Below are 15,952 nucleotides of genomic sequence, written 5' to 3'. Positions count from 1 at the left end.
GTAAATCCTGGTTCCACGAAGTCAGTTCCTACTGTTACATGAGCTGACGCTGCAGCACAACAATGACAGGAAATGATAGGAATTGAGCAGAGACCTGGCTTTTCTTTTGCTCTTCAGGTAAGATGTTCAATGACATTCCACCTGATTCATTTTAGGAGTGTAAATAGATGCACTGATCCTTGCTTTTACCACCCCTACTGCTGCATTTTCATTCCCATCACCCACTTCTCATTTTCAGGTGTTTCCTTAAAGACTGAACCATTCCTAAAGGCTCCAGTGGCATCCTTGAAATCTTATAGAAATCTAAAGTCAGTGTGTGTGTCACTCAATGACTGTGTTTTACACTCTCCAGGAGGAACTTCAGGATTCATCTCAGTGAAGATGAAGCCAAAGACTGGCAGAATGAGATCCTGATGAGCTCCATACTTGTAGTGATTATAAAGTATAACTCTTTATTAGCTAGTAAAGCAGAGAGTCTAAATTTCAGATCCTGGCAAATGCTGTCATCACTGATGCTGCCCTCAGAGGGTTGCTTCAACCTTTTGTGGTAGCTGGTGGCAGAGGAAGAGTAAGTAACAATAAAGTGATCTTGTGGTTAACTCAGTTAAGCTGTGCATAGGAAATCTGGATTCAGTTCCTGGCTTTGTTTTGGACGTCCTTGTAACTGAATACACAGCGTCCATTCATCTCAGTTCTCCTTCCATCAGATACAACTAAGAACATTTCCATACCATCAAAAGGTGATTTTGAGGATATGCTCCCTGGTGAGAGACTGAAATATTCCATGTTACTGGGTGCATGGAGGTAAAATAGAGATAGGCCAGTTAAATACTATTCTTTAACTGGGTTTTGCTCTATCTCTGAGAGAGTTGACAGTGAGACGAGACTTTTAGGAATGGACAGTCTCTTTCATAGGACCAAACTTCAGTTAACCTTCATTAGTGTTTCAAAAGATACTACAACTCTCAGTAAACTTTGTCATGCTTGTTCTCTTCATCAGGCGGGTGGTGTAGCACTGGAATAGGTCACCCAAAGTCGCTGTGAAATCTCTGTCTTTGTATATTTTTAAGATGTTGTCAGGTCGAGTCATGGTTGACCCAGTCTGGTGTTGGCAGTAGTCCTGCTTTGAATGGGAGGTTGGACTGGGGATCTTCAGAGGTCCCCTCCAGCCAGCGTTTCTGTGATTCTGTTACTCTACTTAGCTTTTTCCTACATGGAAATATCAAAGTTCTTTTAGGAAGTATCTGTATCTTTGTGCAGTAAAGCAAACAATATAAGTGTTTATTATCCATTATTACTAGTATTAAGTATTCTAACAAAGGCAAACACTTGAATAACCTTGCTTTCTGGCTTTCTCAAAGCAAGATTAAGGATAAATATTAAATTAGAGTAGATATATTATTCACATTCCAGGTTAATTTTTATATTATATCCATCGGTTTTGTGCATTAGAGAATAATTTATTTGATAACACCATACTTACATCATTTCTGTGTAATAATACTAAAACAAAATAATTGTCAAGCATTAACTTTACAAACATGTTGCAAAATACAGCTTAAGTATGTCAGTGTCTTGTGAGGATACTTGAGGCTGAAATACCTTCCCTGCCTACAGACTTTTCAAACTAATACATGTATACTCTACAATTAACAGCTGTTACTATTCCACTAATGGGAAGCATTTTCTCTTTCTTATGTTAAAGATAAATCATTATTCACTTCTTTGTCATATGTTCAAGGTCCAAATAGTCCTATCTCTGTAACAGAAACCAGCAGAACGTAATTAGTTCTCTCAAAACTCAGTGACTTGTGTGTATACTCCTCTAGCTATTAATGCTAAAAGCTCTCACATAAAGAACGGCAGCGTAGTAATAACATGCGGTTCTCATTTTATGTTGTTATGTTTACTGCTTGTTACTATTTCATGTATATGAACTGATATAAAAAGAGTGTGCATGCATATTTACAAGGATGCACACTGTAATGATTCTGCATGGTTCTATTAATGGGCTTTTAAATCCTGGTTTTGTCTGTGGAGGAAAATTGTTGTGTTTCTGTCTGTCATTTTGTCGTGATGCATATAAAAAAGGTATGAATGACACATGCCAGGAATTAGGGAAATGAAAGATACAGAAAGTCAAGGCATTGAGTGGATGTTTGTTTGTCTTGGCTTATTCCTCCTGTCGTCTTACAACTGCTATATTACATCCATACTAAATACCTAAATTCTCCATTTCTGTAGGTTTTGTGCTGAAAAAAAAAATAGGTGTAGTAATAAGTATTTTCCTTTGATCTTCGTCTAATAATTTAAATGTTCCTTTTAAGTATGAGGGTCTGGCTTGTTACTCTGTACGGGTGTACGCTGGGAGAAAGTGGAAGGAACGTCCCCATCTCTGGCTGTCCCTGCTGGGTACTGACTGGGTGCCTTCAGTCTTCCCTCTGAGTTGTGGCCTCCAGAGGGTGGGAGAGAAGAGAAGCAATGACAGCACCATTTTGGCTGACATTTTGGGAGCTCTAGAGCTGACTGTGTAAGCTGCCATAGCAGGAGCTCCAGCACCGTGGCTCCCAAGTGGAACTGGAGTTGATTTGTTTCATCTGTACTTCAGGCTAGTAATACACTGCCCTTGGGACTGCACCACCTCCTTTCCCCTCAGCTACTAGAACGGATGAAATCCATGGAAAAGTGCATGCACTGCTGTCCCGTGAACTATTTGAAGGAGAACGGTTTTCCTGGGTATGTAGATTCTGAAGGAGGGACACACGACCATGAGAAAGGTCTGTTACAGGGCTGACCCAAGATTCAGCCAGGTGCAAGGGCACGTGTGGGTAGTGCCACAAGTCAGGAAGAGGGCACGCTGTGTTCTCCATCTCATACAGCCAACGATCGTGCGACTGAGGACACTATTTGCCTAAAAGGCAGAAGACCAAGCAAATGGTACCAAGCAGATGGTAGTAAGCTCTATTCTTTTACCATGATTTTTTGTTTTTAAAGGTGAATTCAATAGACTGATCCCAGTTTCAAGAGGTAAACAGCAGTGGAGGGTGCTGTGTCTGCCAGAGCTGCCTGGACCAGCTCTGGAATGACATCTGAACACAGAAACCCATGTTACTCCTGTCCTGCAGGGGTCCTTGCACTGTCCTTTTTGCCATTATATCCAGAGTATGGATTCAGCAACATAGCTAACAGCTGTCTTGTGTCATTTGCTGTCTTGTTCTCTAGCCGGGCAGCGAGTAGTGCAGATTGTTTCAGCAGGGAATGTCTGCCTAAATGTGTACTCTGCTCTCTGTTTATGTTGGAAAAGGAAAGATCAAAGCATATGCTTGGAGTTAAAAATGGAGGCTGTGATTAGAGACCTCATCTCATTCCCAGTCACATATGTATGTACGTGTACTTACACATATGTATCCCTGTGCCTCATCACTGCTGGAACCTGGGGCAGAAAACAGTTCTCTGAAAATCAAGCTGTTCCTTTAGATGGCCATCAGAGGTCAGGGCTGCCTTTGAAGGCAAATGGACTTAGCCTTACCTTGGCTAATTAGTTGTCTGCAATGAGGAGAGACCCAAGATTAGGTGATAGTGGCTCTGTTGAGTCAGAATAAAGCCCTGACCAACCTGGTGCCCTGTCTCAGACAGCACAGTGCTGGAAGCATAAGAAAAGAGCACAAAAGGGGACAGTGAGACAACAGTCCTTATTCTGATATGTCTTTCCAGCTTCTGGTGCTCTGTATTGAGGCACTTTCTGAGCTCCAGGCTGTGTCTGAACTGCTGCTGTGGGTAGTGGCTGTTGGTGGATTCCCGTGAATTTATCTATCTTTTTTTAATCCACTTATTCCTTTGGACTCGACATCAGTGGCCTCCACATTCAACTACCCGCTGTGTAAAAAGTGTTTCCTTCTGGTTATAAGGGGAAAAGAGTAATTATTCCCTGTTTGCTGTCTCCATCCCACTCCATGCTAAATACCTCAATCACAACCGAATTCAGCTGTCTGCTTGGTAAGCAAATGAGTCCTTGTCTATGAAGTCTTTTCAGTTACAGAAGCCATTTGGTACCTCTGATGTTCTTGCTGCTTCTCTTCACTCTACTATACCTTTTTGAGATGGCATGACCAGAATTGCATGCAGTGCTCAAGACATGGGCGCACCAGGGACTGACAAAATTGCAGAAGGATGTTTTCCATTTTGTTGTCTCTTCCTTTCCCATTTGTCCTTAGCATTGTGTGGGAGTTAACAAGTAGCTCTATTGTTAGAAGACCCTACAGGGACAGACTTGCAGGCTGCTCCTGGAGGAAGGATGCGGATAACAGGACATGATTTATCTATTTAATTTATGTTGGACTGTTTGATTTTGCAAAATTAACTTCCTCCCTGAAGAAAGACGTCAGATGAAATCTTTGGTTGAGAGGTGCAAGGGGAGAGTGAGAGATTAGTGTTCATAGCAGTGCAAAGCTGTGCGCTTTGATCCTTCCTCATGCTTGCTGCTCTGCTCCACTGTGTGTCTTGCCTGCAGGACAAAGTCTGGGGGCAGGACTGGGCAGACAGCCTTATCCAGAAACTGCCAGCCAGATTGTTTCCCTTGGATCAGGCCCTATCTCAGCAGTTATGTCCTTGGCTTTTCACATGCAAAAGAAGCACTTTATTAAAAGAAACAAGATATTTCCCAGAGTCTGACAGCTTGCATTTTGAACTATCACCCCTAACAAGGGACCTTAAAACTGACCCCAAGACGTTAATTTAACCATTACAATTCCATTAGTCTAATTTGTCATGAAACATCTTTAACTAATTACCTGCATTTGTAAGTTAGTCCACATGTCATGAGATAAGAAGTCAAGCATAGTCATAGGTCACTGCTCTGGGCTGCCATCACATAACGCAGACCCGAGATGAAAGGGAATTCAGAGCTGATAGGACGAATCTAAACAACAGCTACTCAGGCAGTACAAGGCAGCCATGGCTGTAATGTAAAAATTGGACCATTGTTTTAGAAGTGGTGTTTTGGAAAAGATGGGGCATGCCCTCATTAACAGAATAAGATCTAGGCAGACTGAGCATAATGCATTCCCCGCAAGGATTTGTCTTAAAGGTGGTAATTTGATAAATACAGGTCCCCACTAAGACCATTTGCTAAATTTGGCAGACAATAGTATCAAACATTTATGACTGAATTTAGAACTGTCCCTTTTCAAAGAGACATGATTATGTCCTGAATGTTACTTTAAAAAGCTCATTTGGGAACTGCTGTTGGTTTCCTCAAATGACAAATGTTGAAACGGAGGGAAAGACCAATTAGGAGTCTGATTAAAGGTTGTTCAAGCCTTTCACTGAGTTGTATGTTTGGATTCAGCTCCCTATTGCTCATTGGAAAACTGCCCATGTATTTATAGTGGGAGCTGCAACATGCTGCGTGCCACAAACACCTCTGTCTCTTAGATTTAGGCAACTGTAAACTTCCTTTCATTTCTCTCGTTTCAGTGCTTGTGACATTCCCCTAGAGACTAGATGAGGAGGATATGGTATGTGATTAATGCAGGATGAAGCATTCAGAAAATTTCCTCATTCTTTTTTCTGTTCCCTTCTTCAGTGAGAGGAGGTGCAGAAGGAGGTGGCCAAGAGCGATTCCCCCCATCAATATACAGAGCGTCATCATCGCGCTTTTGGCTGCCGGTGCTGGGTGTGAGGGGTAATTAAATGCCTGCCTCCCCCCCAGCCCTCCGTCCCTTAGCTCATCCTTACAGACAGCAAACGCAATTGAATTCTTCACTTCCATCACTCATCTGATCAATACAAAGGGCCAGCAACGACAGAGCTATACTGGTCAGGCCAGCCCTACCTTTGTACTCCCTAAGTACAGGCTCTGTCCAAGCCATAAATCACAGCTACTCTAAATTATAGAGGCTGCCAACACATCAGAGGGCTGGAGCGGGAGCTCCCTGTGATCACAGCAGGGAGGGGAGGATAAGGAAGGCCCTGACCAAGCTGCCTTTTCTGTACTCAGGAGCTTTATTCAGACAGCAAGGAAGAAAGAGCACCTGGGAGTCTCTGTGCTCCTCTTGCAGGCATAAGCCTGCCGCAGTGGCTCAGCAGTGCTCTGGCGTTACCTGCTGTCCTCAGGAAAAATTGAAATCCTCTTTCTACAGACCATAAGGCACTCACTGAGATAAGGAGGAAACTTCCCTTGGTGGTGTATTGCTGCAGTCTTTGTACTTGCAAATACCCTTTTTCGACATCCCTGTGGGGAGAGAGGACTCAGATTTGTATCTTCCCCTTATCGACAGCCAGCACTGGGAGTGCTCTGTCCTCTTCAAGGAGGAGCGACAGCATCACCAGGCTGCCCCCAACTCCTGCCACACAGCAGCAACAGGCCTGTGCTATCACATGGCCTGCTGGTGTGAACACCATAGCACTTCTTTCTTTCCTATGTGGAAGTTCACCTGTTATTTTCTACCAATATTCCTCCAAATCTTTAAAGATAAATGAATCTTCAGGTCTCCAAATCTTTAGCCTCTCTGCAATGGGCATAAGGTATCTACCAGTCTGCAATGAAAAATCACAGACGATCCATCCTTTCAATCTCTTACTTTTATCCTAAGCTGATAAGGGAGGCCCTCCTGTGCTTGTCAGCTTTGCATTCTTGGTGTGTGCAGCATAGCTGAGTATTGCAGATTAAAGGTGAGGAGTTGAACAGGGAAAAAACGCAGGAGCGAAGCAGCTGTTTAATGAGATAGAGGGGCTTTCCTCTTGAAAACTGCTTATCCATATCCTGTCTGTTGGTAATTGCAGACTATTTTCTTTATGGACCATGTTAACACTGTTTTCCCAGTTTAATATATTTTACCCTTTTGCAGGATCATCTTTTCACCTTGGTAGCATTAAATCATTCTTTACGAAATTGTTAGTGACCCGCAACATATTTTTGTCAAGCTGCTTAGTTCTACCCTGCACATCTTTTGTCTTATAACAAAGTTCACGTGTATTCAGGAGTCAAAGCTTAGGTGTTCTCAGTCTATACCCAAGTTTGCACCCTTGCAGTTCCAGATTTGGAAACTCCTTTCCACCCAAGCCTGTCTCAAGCTGTAATAGAACCTTTAAAGTTACAAATCCAGATATTGTCGAACTGACTTTCGGTGATAGGATGTGCTATGCTGACAGTTAGAACCAAGCCTTGGAAAGATGAGCTTCTTGGCAGCTGTTTTAGCCAGCTCATGTCACTGGCTGTCTTTCTGCTAGAGTTGTTTTCATTTTTGCAAACTCCTCCCTGTGCCTTGCTCTGTTTTTCAGGTGGACCCTTCACCTCCTGGTGCTGCTGAGAGTCTCAGGTAGGACAGCTTCACCACTGGACCCCGTGCCTCCATCAGTGGTGTCATTTGCTGGGATTCACCTCCAGAAAAAGACTTAAGAACCCATCATTACAAAACCTGCGTAAGTTTATGGGGGCCAGAGCAGCTAAGAAAGGTCACTGGAAAATGGCTAATGTCTGTATGCTGCCACTGTACATACCACTGTCTGCGTTGGTCTCTGGAGACAGCACAACAGTTGCTGATGGAGAAAAGCAAGAGAAAAGAAAGGATGTATCTGTCAGGAAGACGCGCAGTCATGCCTCAGGCTTGGTAGGAGAAATAGCATGTGCTTCTCAGAGATCTGGTTGTGGACAGGGCATTATTTCCCCAATCTCTCTCCAACTTGCTCCTGGAGGTCCTTCTGCTGTGGTTGATGTGAACAAGCCTGATTATTTATATCAACTCTATGCAATTGGGATCTGCTGGATTGCTCCTGGATTGCAACTTAGGTTAGAAACAGGAACATATCAAGGTTAGGAAAAAAGTGATCTAGGATTTTTCAAATGCCAAAAGTTCTGATCTCTTTTGTACAGATAATGTAAATGTTTGTATATGTATAAATTATAACACTGGGATCCTGGGTTGGGATAGGAGGGGTTTGCTGTGAGGTGGGGGCTTCTGAAATGGCAGAGGCTTGGGGTCATAGTCTGGAGAAGATGGGGGTCCTGCTTGAAGAGTATTGCCACAGTCCAGAGCAGGAAATCATACTGGGTTTGAGATGTGGGACAGAAGAGAGAGAATCTGCATCACAAGGGATTGAAGGAATTTATTTTGAGGACTTGAAGGACTGAAGTAACTTATTTCACATGACTCTCCCTCCCCCATCCCGTGCACATGACTGCATGCAACAGTAATTTTTGCTGATGGAAATGTGGTAGCTCTATTTTCTGCCCCACCTTCAGCTCCTTGTCTTTTTACTTGTCCATACAGTATCATATACCCTATGGCATCATACAATTAAAATAGATGATTATGCAGATGCAAATGGATCCCTAAGGAAATCTAACACATGGACATAACACCACAGGCAAGTTTTAACTGATTATGCAGCTATAAAGAAGTTTCTTCATTTTAAAATTAAAAACATTTTAACTTTTTTTTCTTCTTTTTCAGTGCTAACAGCTTAACATTTTCCTTTCCAGATAAAATCTGAAATGGAAGAAAGGGAGCTCAGGCTTAAAACTGAGTACCTTATGGAAGTGCAGGCTATAGGTTTCTGGGTTTAGAAACCTCTGAAAAGCACAAAATCTTTCACCCCCCTTACAACACCCCTCCCTCCTGCATGCAGAGTGCAAACCCTGTGTGCGTTTGGCTTCCAGATCTGTGACTCCCACCCTTCTTTTTGTAAGCAGTGAATTTTCTCCCTTTCAAAGCACAGATTTTATGCCCCTGTCATGCCCTGGGGAAAGTTTTTGCACGGCAAGTGCCCAGGGTTTTTAAATAATATGGAAACTCCTTAGTTTATTCTGTTTCTGTACTGCTACCACCAGTTCATGATTTCTGTTCCTCTGTGGCCTCTGCTAATGCATAGTGTGGCCTGAATGGGGTGGTTTTCTCTGCAATTCCAGTGATAAGTGGCTGTGTGTACAGTGACTGTAGCCTTCTTGGTAGCACTGTTTCTTGTTACGTCGTAGAGAAGAGGTACCACTTTTTTCACCATTCCATCATCAGCCTGATTTTACTATTATTACCAGCAAGCGATGCCAATACTGTTCATGTTTCCTTGTCCCAAGACTTAATGGATACATTCAATGACCATGTTAACCCTTCTCTATTCTCAGTAGCAGCTTTATGATGGTATTGCCTTTCCAAGCCACAGCTGATCTTGCATGCCTTCACACCAGTTAATCCAACCTCTTTTGGCTTCTTTCCCAAAGGTGTAGAGTTCTAAGGGGAAAACTCAGCAAGTGTATTTTCCCTCGATATCAGCGGATCCAGAATTTCTTCTTTTCCTGTCTACAGGGCTGCTCATTCCTCTCCATTGCTATCAGCAATGAGGGACAGACACTACTTACAGAATATCCTCTTGTTTTAGGGGAAATAAGGAGGAAATCAGGAATCTAAACCAAAGCTGTCTACATGTTCTATCTGAAGGTACGGATCTGGTGGACCTGCCCTGCTGCTTGTGCTGCTGATTAAAGAATAGCATGTTATATAAAGAGCAACACATAGTCTTTAAGAGTGATCTTGCAGTGAAGCAGGAGACACAATGCATTTGGAGGGATCGAGGATTAGCTGGTGCCTGAAGCAGAAACTGCATCTCCGACAGCATTCCTCAGAGCAGCATCAAGAATTCTGGCAGACCACAGCAGAACTTTCCTAATTCATTATGTCCTGAAAAGCAACTGTTTTCTGCTCATTAGACACTAATCAAGGTCACCCCTTCATTGCTGAATGCTCTGCATTCACTTTGCTGTTGGCAGGAGGGCTTGCTCTGCTCCTGTGTGTTCAGAAAAAAAAGACCAAAATAAAATAAAAGGAGAAGAAATCCTTTGGCCAGCCATCTGCTGGAGCACAGGCCATGGACACAGTGCAGATACAACTGCCTGGATGCCCTGTGACCCATCTTTCCATGGAGGAATTCACTGGGAAAGTAGATTGTGCTGGACTGTTCCTGCAACTGCAGTTAATCGCACCTTTTCTGTATTACTGCTACAGGATTAACACAAACATTGCTCCTATTTTCAGGCTTATCAAAGGCAGCAGCACATCTCTCTGATCTCCTATTTCCCTGCTCTCTTGAAAGTGTTTAAATGAATGGAGCATTGATGAGCAGGGATGTGGTGCCAGGAAGGATGGTGTCATTTAATGCCTTGCTATTTATGCTATTTAATGCCTGTGTGGCTTTATATGTCCTGGGTGACTTGCTAACCATCTGGCACCCTCCACCCTTTCATAGGACAGACGGAGGTGTAGACAGCCCCTTCATTTGTCTCCAGCCCAGAGTGACCAGCAGCAATAAAATAGTATAGTTCCGATGTGCCGGCTCCTACACAGCCTGCACCTGCTGTCACTGAAGGATGAAGCTTGGAGGCCATGGTTTGGTGACCCTTGATATCACACAGTTTGGATCTCAGTGAGCTATGGGCACATACCTGTATTTCTGTTGAACTCGTTGGCACATGCAACCTGGATTTTTCTTCCAGCTGTAAAAAGCATAAAGATATCTGATCTGCCCTTGCACCTGTTTGTACACAGTTAACTTGTCAAAAGGTTTCAGACAAGCTGGAATCAGCAGAATTGTGTATGGCACATCAGCTGCTTGTCCTAAGAGTCCTACAGCTGGATTTGCTGTATCATTGAATCACGGCCTGAATTTTTAGCTTTATTACTTTCACAAACCACAAATACTTGGGTTGTGTCTTCCAATCTACTAGGAAGTGGGCTGAGATCCACCCCACTGCTTTCACACCGCTGTCAGCTGGCATTAACTTTCAGTCATTTTCTCCTTTGAGGCCAGATTGAAATCAGTGACCTAGAAGTAAAATACTCTGTATTTTGTTAGCAAGCAGTCCCTGGAGTTGTGCAGTCTAAATTGGGATGTTGTCTCAGCGAGCTCTTTTGTGTATCTTCCTGTGGCAATTGTACTGTAATTACCAACAATCCTCTTTTTGGTAGCAGAATTTATTAATTGCTTTCCACTTTCTCCTATGTATTTCTGCTCAGATCACAGTGAAATAAGGACTTGCTTTAGTTTGTGGAGAGGTCATGATGTCCTACCATAAAGCATTCGTTTTCTATGATGACATTGTCAGAGATTATATTACGGATTCACTGATATTTCTGCAAGGAGGGCAAACTGGAATCTGTGTTTGAGACTTTACTGCACTGTCTGTTAGCAATACAGCTGTGGGATCCGACCCTGAAAACGCTCACGCCTGTGAAAGTATTTGCAGAAGGAAGGACTAGTCATGTGTAGAAGCAGTTTCACATCAGCCTTCATGTTTATGGGATCACTTGCGGACAGTGCCGATAGTCTGCTGGGAGGTGCTGGCTGCCCTTTTCAGTGCTGTTGCTGAACACTCATTTTATTCAGCCTTTTGAGGAAGTGCCCAGCTCACATTGTAACTTTAATGCAGACTGTTAATATGAATAAGTTATATCTCCATGGTTTTTTTGTGTGCAGATTCAAGGTCAGATCCAGTTGGTCACTCTGTGGCGGCATCTAATGAATTGCCAGCATCCCAGAAAGCATACAATTTGAGATTAGAAGCAGCACCTCCTTATTACCATGACAGTCAATTGCAAGTGGAAGTGCAGTGGAAAAAAGGGCAAGGTAATGTAACATGTGAGTGGAATAGCACTCAATCCTTGTATTATGAAATTGTCATTCTGTGCCACTGTTCAGCATAAATGGACTAATCTTCACTTTGAAAATGAGGAGAGCTTGACTGTTAAAGAATAGGTCATTTGGCTTCTGGCAGCAGCAGAAGATGCTGTAATATTAGCTGTAAGAACTTGTGCATTCTTGGTAAGGAGATAAAAATGATTAAATTGCACTGCTTGCTTCTCTGTCTTCTAAAGTAATTCATATTTGCACCCGGATTCATCTAAGCATTTGCATAATTCCTCAGGCCATTCCTATTCAGCCAAGCATTTCAGCTTGTGCTTAAACTTAAGCAAATGCTGAAGTTCTTTTCAGTTCCTGGGGCTTCAGACTTGCTGAACAAGGTCTTGGCCATTAGTTTGTAATGTTTCAGTAGCTTCTGAGATTACCATGCTGTAGCAAATGGAAGTTTGCTTTATTTGTTGTATTACAGCCTGAATATTCTTTAATGACTCAGAAAGGTTAAGGGAGAAGATCTTGGGGCCCTGGAGAGGATCATTTTCAATAGAGTTCTCTGTTGGAAATTCGAGAGCCAGGGAACTGGGGTCATGTGTCCCAAGAGTTTCATGGACTCTGCAAAACTGGCAGTCACACTGACTGCCTCCCTTCCGCTGGGTTCTTCCTCAAAAGGAATGAGCAGAGCCAAGGGGAAAGTTTTGTTGGGCTCTTTGGGACATGGAGCTCTTTAGGCCAAATTCTGTTCTGAATTATGCTTTATTATTCCAGAGTGACTTCTTAACTTTAGTAGGGTTATGCCAGGTGGTAGTCATTGTCGATGCAAATTGTAGTTTTTTAAAAAAAACTTTGAAAAATTGCAATATTACAATAAGAGTTTCTGTCCAAACTTGGGAGGAGGGGATGGAGAAGAACCTTGATATGCTGATTTTTTTTGTTTTATGAGGATGGAGAGTTCAAAACATAATGCCTGGCATTATCAAGCCCTTGTGTGTCAATGCAGTTTAGCGTCAGAACTTGCTGGCCAATACAGTTCTATTGCTTCGTGAAGACGTGTGGGAACTGGAAATTTTTTAAGTGGGATTGACCCCAATCTAAAATGAAATGTTTGGTTATGGCTTTTTAAAGAAAATACAATAAAACAATTGACTTTTTTTTCTTTTGGAAAAAATAATTTTCAAACATTTGGTAGGAAACACTCTACAGAATATATTTATGGCCCGAAGTCCTGTTCACAGTGAAGCTAGTGGGAAGTTTGCTGTTGACTTCCATGTGGCCAGAATTTTACTGAGATTTCCTTTGCACCAGAGGGATTGTGTGGCTCTTTATCTTTAGGTATTAAGGTAACTTCAAAGCCTCCTGGCCCACTTCAGAAATAAAAAGTGTTCATAAATATCTCAGCAATTTGTTGGAGGTCTTGCTCCACAAAAGTAACATGGGTTTTGTCTCTATCTCAGAGAGCCACAAGGAGCTTCATCTGTATTTGTTAAAACAGAGACCAGTAACATGTTCTCCTAACAGCAGCAGTAGAAAGGGCAAATGTTCAGTTTAGTGCTCTGCTTTGCTGGGCTGTCTTCAGATCATCACTTTAAAATGTTTATTCTGTGAAGGGGAATTGTTGCAAGATCCAGATGCAGGTGTTTACAGTGGGATCATACTTCTGTTTTAACGTAGGGCTGTGCATCATACCATCTCTGTTTTCCTGGTCCCAGTGCATTCACCTGCTGCAGAATTTTCCTGTCTGTGTAGCAGATTTTATTAACCCCCAGAGATGCCTATTTGGAAGCTATTTTTCCATCCCAGTTTGGGGTCCCACTGTTAATCTTTTATGAGCAAGGAGCAGTTCATTCCATTGCTGGGTGACTGCAGTCCTTTGTTACCTCTTCTTTACCTGGAAAAAGGTGTCAACCGTAGTGAGAGGGGGAAGATAAAGGACTGGAAGAAACAGAGGAGGGTGAAAATAAGTCTTTCTAAGGGAAAAGGAGTATTCAGGGTGCAATTTTCATGAGATACAAGCATTTGGAAATTCAGTAAAATATGTCTGCAATGTTTTTTGTAAGCAACAGTAAATGAAAGTACAGATAGTTCTGGACTTAATCTATACATTTGTCCTTGGATTTAGGGCTAGCTCAGAGCAATTTTCCAGTTTTGCGCTTCAAGTCCATCTCTACCTGCTTTACTGGCAGGTTCCACTGCACTGAGGACAATACTGGTAGACACAAACAGAGCAGGACCTTCCACGGAAGAAGTGGTTCCTAGGAGGGGCTTGAGAGCAAAGTTTCAAAAGCATGATGTTCCCAAAGAAGGGCCAAATTTTTCAGAAGGGCTGAAAAATAAGCACTCCTGCTGTGACAGATGGCTGTGTATTTCAAAAGATCTTGCCATTAAAGCTGGCTGGAGATTGTCTATTCTTTTGTTTTTGACAGGAACTTGGGTTTTCTGTTAAACATAATAATAGTGGAGAATGGGCAGATTTCCTTTCAGTGTTCTATTTCAATGTGAGAGTTTTAATTGTGTTGTTCAGGGAAACTCTCACTCCTCTAATACATTTATTTACAACTTGCTGTGCTGGAAAGCCATGTGATAGATGGTTCCGAAAGTCTGATGACCTGCTCTGGTCCCTCAATGGCATGAAGCTTTTCTGAAGCTCTAGCCGAACACAAGTGTGCTGTGTGTGATGTTGTGGACAGAGCACTCAAGCACACTGCTTCCATTCAGGTTTTTGTGGGTAAGTTTCTGTTTAGGTTTTCCAGAGTGGGTTAAGCTTTGAGATACTTGATTTGGGATCCTGAGCCGTGCTCTTCAGTGGGTGAATGCCTTCACTTGTGGCTGTTCACATTCAGGATTGGGAGTGAAAGTCAAGCTGTATTTGTATGTACCTGGGCACTCTGACAGTGGGATGTTGGAACTTGAAGCTGTTTGTCAAAATGTGTGTTTTAACATTTTCATGATTTAACTTTCCCATCCATAAACTGGAGGTAATTCTTCATCATCAGCAAAGGACTTAAAGGTTCAGCATTTATGCATGCAATTTTGGAGAAGCAGAAATCCAAAAAATCCTTCTCTTCCATCTGAAAGTCTCAGAGCTCTTTTAAACTGTTAATTAATTGAGCAATCATAATGATGTGCCTGTGGGGATGAAGGGGGAGGAATAATTTACAGGTGGGAGAAATGAGGCATGAATGACTTCCTAGCCTTACCTGTGCCGTGCTGTTAGTCTGTGTCAGATCCAGACAGATACCGTCTGTGCTGTCTCCTTTTGCATCTGTGATGGGTGGCTGGGAACATCAGCTTCCTCCCCGCTTCCTCCTCTTCTTTTGTAGGGAACCCATTTCCTTATCATCAGGCTGCTGTTTCATGGAACATGTTACAAGGAGTTCATGTGGCCCATCTCTTTGAAGGAGCAGGCTTGGAAGCTGGGACATTTGTTTCAAGTCCCGAGTGCCACCCACTGAACAGGGCATGGCCAGAGAGCTGTCTCCACTGCAAGGGAGAAAGGGAATCAAGAAATGAAACTTCTGGGTGCTCTTAGGACAACTGCACGTTCTGCCCTGCCTTCCTCCTCCTGACCTGATGCACAGCCGGCTTACTATGCACCATCCTCTGCACACCTCCCACAGCAATTCAGGTTGTATCTTTGCTGCACTGAGCAGAGTGGCTCAGAATATCTGACTTGGCTCTGGTATACCAGCTCATCTCTGAGGAGCACCGTGGGCCCTCTCTGTCACCCTTCCTTTCCTGTCTGAACCCCTGTATTGGGCGTCAGTAGATATCTGTACAGAAAACGTTGTGAATCTTCCGGCATACGTAGAATAAATGAGCACAAGGTTAATTCAAATTGTTTAAAATTGATGGGATGGGCAGGGTAAAAGTACTGCTTAGGAAAACACACAATTTCATCTACAGCTTGGCTGGGAATCCTGTTTAAATTTGGTTCTTAAACACAGCTGTGAAACTCATGAAGATGTCACATTGGTTGCTCACCCAGCAACCTTTATAGCCTCCTGGGAAGGTAATAAAAACACCAATAGCGAGCATTAATTCTAGCAGGCTGCTTCGCTTCATTCCTCTGGCTGCTCCTTGTCGAGCTCCTGCAACTCAAGACATGAAGTTTTTCTTCTAGCCAACCTCGTTCCAACTGCATCTCCCTACCAGTTACTCATATCTGGAAAGGAAAAGAAAAATACTGACATAATTTGCTGGTCCCTGGAACACTGGGTTTTTTATTTAACCAACAGGGCTTATGGTTACCTTTAGCCATGGCTTTTTAAGTAGTATTTAGCTGGATAGCAGTGATAAGCCCTCCAGGAAAAAGCAGTGGTAAAGTGGT

This window comes from Falco peregrinus, chromosome 12, assembly GCF_023634155.1.
Source record: "Falco peregrinus isolate bFalPer1 chromosome 12, bFalPer1.pri, whole genome shotgun sequence".
Lineage (NCBI taxonomy): Eukaryota > Metazoa > Chordata > Aves > Falconiformes > Falconidae > Falco > Falco peregrinus.
This window is presented reverse-complemented; position numbering follows the sequence as displayed.